This window comes from Pseudophryne corroboree, unplaced genomic scaffold (assembly GCF_028390025.1).
Source record: "Pseudophryne corroboree isolate aPseCor3 unplaced genomic scaffold, aPseCor3.hap2 scaffold_516, whole genome shotgun sequence".
Taxonomy (NCBI): Eukaryota; Metazoa; Chordata; class Amphibia; order Anura; family Myobatrachidae; genus Pseudophryne; species Pseudophryne corroboree.
This window is the reverse complement of record NW_026970119.1, coordinates 16,776-21,658: the sequence shown is the minus strand read 5'-3', so window position 1 is coordinate 21,658 and position 4,883 is coordinate 16,776. Positions and strand designations below refer to the sequence as shown.

Sequence of the window (4,883 nt, the reverse complement as noted above, 5' to 3'; positions counted from 1 at the left end):
ATGGCAATTAGGAGCGGATTGGCTGGTACTTTATCACCATGCAAATTATCATTTCACCAGGTTTAATAAATCGGCGGCTTACTCATTTATGTACGAGTAGTTAGAAGTAGAAGAACTCTAACAGAAACCACTAAGCTCATCTACAGCCACACCACACTGTATATGCCTCTTCTTACATTCCGCTGCACTTATTGTGGGGTAGCCGCAATCCCTTCTGCTGTACGGTTCCACATTACATTGTTTCTTGTCACTTCCTGTTGATGCAGTAAGGAAACATCCAGGAATTACAGCAGCTTAGTTTTTTTTTTTTTTTAACTGGGGCAATTTAGCTAGATCACAGGGCAATTTAGCTCCTTTGGTCCTTTTTTAGGACCAGTAAATCAGACAGTTGAGCAAACTGAAAAACAGCTAACAGGAAATTTCCACTTAAATGGTATTTTCTAATCTTATCTGACCATGACTAAGAATAAAGGATACACAAGATAAACTCTTAGAGCCATGGACCTTATCCATGTTTAAGCTCCATCAAATCTGTAATCAATAGCACTACATGCTCCCACTTTACCACTGTACTATATACTCTACCTGTGTTTTTAAGGTAAAAACACCATTTAACCCCAGTGACACTTGAATTAAAGCAGCAGCCTCTGGAATAGCATTCCTTAGCATTAATCCCAGGAAATCTGCAATCTTCACGCTCTTTGATAGCCATGCTACATTGCTGTTTACTTGGATGGAGCAGAGAGCACAACATCAGGACATAGGAAATATTACAATGCATGAAAAGAAAGGTGTGAGCTCTACAGCAAGGCCTCTAACCCTTTGCCAGTGCCAAATACATAGGGCTTAACTCAGATCTGATCACAGCAGCAAATTTATTAGCTAAAACCATGTACACTGCAGGGGGGGGGGGGGGGGGTGTATAATATGTGCATTGAGAGTTAGATTTTGGTGCGGTGTGTTCAAACTGAAATCTAAATTGCAGTGTAAAAACAAAACAGCCAGTATTTACCCTGCACACAAACAATATAACCCACCTAAATCTCTCTGCAAATGTTATATCTGCCCCCCCCCCCATCCCTGCAGTGCACATGGTTTTGCCCACTAGCTAACAAATTTGCTGCATCTGGGAATTACAGCAGCTTAATATTTCTTTTTACAGAAGGTTCAGCAAATTAAATTATTTAGTGAAATACTGTAATCATAACAGTTACAGGGATATTGTAGGTAGATTTATTGTCAGTGGATAAATGTAAAAATTAAACCCTTAGGCATAGTTCCAAAATGCTGTCATTGCAATCCAGATTTTAAGGATATCATGCTTGAGCACAGGTGACTTAATTAGAACTTCGGTCAATGTGAATTAACCATTGGACTCAACCATGGTTATCCTTAAAACCCAGGGGTCTATTTAAGATCGATCTTAATCGATGTTGGGCTTCCAGGTTGAAAAAAACACACACATTTGTTTTCACATTAAACAGACTTCCACATGAGAAAGCAGCAAGGATGCAGTGGCGTTAATGTTTCCTGGTGTCAACTTGTATTATTTCAGTAGACATTGAAATGAGGATGCATCTTGCTGCCTTTCCAATGAAGCAAGTTTAATTTAGTAATAGGTGAAAAACCATCCTTACAAAGGTGTTAATCAGAGACTTGGCTTTGTGGACACTTTTCAGAGAACAAATTTGTTAGCATAAAAATAAAGCCAGAAAATGAAGAGCTGTTTAATCACTCGATTGGATTTTTCTGCCAGCATATTTTTTTTCTCTGCAACCCACTGCTAAATTGTGCTTCCTAGCTGTTTTTTATAAAATCACTGAATCAAATCTAACTCTGATTACATCAGAGAAGGCCATGTACCCTACACCATAAGAGGAGGTTTGAAATTTTGACTTGTCTACTTAAATATCACCAAAATCTGATCACAAGGTTAATTACGTCCCTGGGTGGGATTGAACCACCAACCTTTTGGTTAATAGCCAAACACACTAACCGATTGCGCCACAGAGACACTTTGCAAAAGTCCATACTGACAAAGGCTAATAAGCATTCATCTAAAACGTTTCCTAGAAAAACTTTAAAAAGTCAATAATCTGGAGAGTTTTTGTAAGATGTTTCTTCCATCAACCAACGAAGAAACACATTGGTACTTTCCCATGATGAGTGAGTGCTTCAGGATCTCTTGCACTTACATGTGCAGCAGAGTACTGCAATGGAAGCATGCTGGGCCCATAACCCAGAGGTAGGCAGATTGAAACTATCCTCTGCTATATGCATTTTTTTTGTTAATTAAAGTAATCCAAAACTGGGATTGATATTTTGTCTCTTTTATTTTTACTTAAAGTACAATAACTTTTACCATTTTAATTTGTTTTAATAGTATATTGACAGTATTATTTTCTTTCAAAAATCCACTTCATTTTCTTTACCCTATTATTAAAATGGTAATTGAAGAAGAGGAATTGTTGCTTTGACTGCAGCATTCCCGGGGTTAACTGGTGTTTCTTCAAGTCACAAGGTATGGAGCTGCTGTATAGTTACTCGCAAGTCAGTAGTTGTATGATGCTCACACCTGTTAAGCTGGATACACACAGAATGCCCTACACAGGGGGTGAAATGAGCGCCACCCCCACCCCCCGTACGTTCAGCACACATCACGCTGTGCTGAGCGGGGGGAGAGATGTGTGCTGAGCAGTTCGCTCAGCACACATCTCTCCCCAAAATCGGGCCGTGAATACGGACCTTTAAACTGGATCCACACTTAGATTATCTGTCCAATTTTTTTTTCTAGTTGAAACAAAATTATGCTAATATGTGGCAGCAAATTACAATTGACCATTTGTTCACAAACACTGGAAAACATCCAAAAATGGTCATTTAGATAAATTGGTTAAATCCATTTCATTTAGCTAATTTATCCAAACTACCTTTATTGTATCTTTGTGGGTGAATGATGTGTGGGTCAGTGTTGAGGGTGGTGGAGGAGATGGTTAATAGGCACAGCAGGGTGTGGACAGTCAAATAGTGTGCTTAGAGGTTCAGAGTCATTGTATGAGACTCTGGCAACAGTGACTTGATGAGTCTGGTGTCCATAGGGTGGGACGCATTAACCTTTTTATGCTATTGAAATAGTTCTCCTCCTGACCGACGCAGTTCCTTGCTCCGAAGTTGGTGTATTGTCCTGTTGCAGCGCCTCTCCACTGTGGTCACAGTGAGCTGTGTGGTGTTGCTGGCGCATGCCAATCTCCCCCCAACCTCCCTCTTGCATTTCAGACCTACGTACGCATGATGGGATCTTGTATGATATGCACGTGTGCTGTAGAGATGAAAGTGGGGGTGAGGAGGCAGATCGTGAGATGGGGAAACTTTGTGGACTGTTAGCGAAGGGGAGCACTGGGCAATCTGAGTTGCAAAGAGGGCAGCAGAAGAGGTTATTGCATGTGCACTGGTGACAGGTCCATCCTTGGTGGCCAGCCTCAGTGGCAAAGGGGTACATGAGCTAGTGTCCCTTGGCCAGCCATGTACCATGGCCACCTCCCTACCTCCTATATATTCTCCCTGATCTGTCACTTTGTTACGGTCTGCTGCTGGCACTGGTGTATCGTCCTGCAGTTGCCGTCTCCGCCCATTGCTGTGACTTCCCCCAGAGTTAGCCACACAGAGTGACAGATCTGGGAAAATATATAGGAGATCATTACTTTCACTTGCAGCCTACCTTATTTTTTGCAGCCTAGCATGCTCCTGACCCCTTCTCTCACTAATACTTATACAACATTCATGAACTCATCTTAAGGTTTCTTTATTATTCAGTCACACTGTCTTGGATCCAAACCATTTCCTGTGGCATTGCAGTCAAACAATTGAGCTATTTACCCTTGCATAGAAAGGTATAATCTAAGCTAGAGAATTCTATTTGGAGCTCACCTTGTACTTTGTGAAGAAATAATCAGCTTTGTGGCTGAGCAGATATATGGAGTGTGTGGCTGCACACTGCATTGATATGCTGAGTTGCAATGCTAATAATTTTTTTTTTTGCAAAGTACCAATAGCTTCATTGTGAAGGTGGAAAGAAGGGTGTTACGGCATGGAATGTACAAACTGCGAGACCCTGCTGGTAGCGCCTTTGTCTATTTAGTAGGAAGGGCACGTAACAGCCGGAGGGCAATGGAGGAAGCCCCTTTAGGGCTGGAGCCCGGCGGCAACTGACTCCGTTGTCTCTGGCAGTTCCGCCCCTGGACTAGAGGAATGGTCAAGAACATGGCAACATTTAATGCCAAAAAATGCAAAATCATACACGTCTCAAAAATGCAAAGGCTAACTATAATATTAAGGGCATTATAATGGCAAGAGGAAAGCTATCTAAGTATTACTATTTCAGGTAAGCAATGTAACAAAGCAATAGGAAAGGCAAGTCAGATGCTTGTTTGCATAGGTTAAAGAACCAGTAGCAGAAAAAAGTAATACAGGTTGAGTATCCCATATCCAAATATTCCGAAATACGGAATATTCCGAAATACGGACTTTTTTGAGTGAGACTGAGATAGTGAAACCTTTGTGTTTTGATGGCTCAGTGTACACAAACTTTGTTTAATACTCAAAGTTATTAAAAATATTGTATTAAATGAACTTCAGACTGTGTGTATAAGGTGTATATGAAACATAAATGAATTCTGTGAATGTACACACACTTTGTTTAATGCACAAAGTTATAAAAAATATTGGCTAAAATGACCTTCAGGCTGTGTGTATAAGGTGTATATGAAACATAAATGCCTTCTGTGCTTAGATTTAGGTCCCATCACCATAATATCTCGTTATGGTATGCAATTATTCCAAAATACAGAAAAATCCGATATCCAAAATTCCTCTGGTCCCAAGCA

At 40.6% G+C, this 4,883-nt stretch overlaps 1 non-coding gene across 1 annotated transcript; it reads right to left on the bottom strand.

The window, feature by feature from the left end:
• Window positions 1-1,940: 1,940 nt before the first annotated feature.
• TRNAN-AUU (transfer RNA asparagine (anticodon AUU)) lies at window positions 1,941-2,014 on the bottom strand. The gene has a single exon. It is a non-coding gene; the product is annotated as a tRNA-Asn (tRNA).
• Between the last annotated feature and the right edge of the window lie 2,869 nt (window positions 2,015-4,883).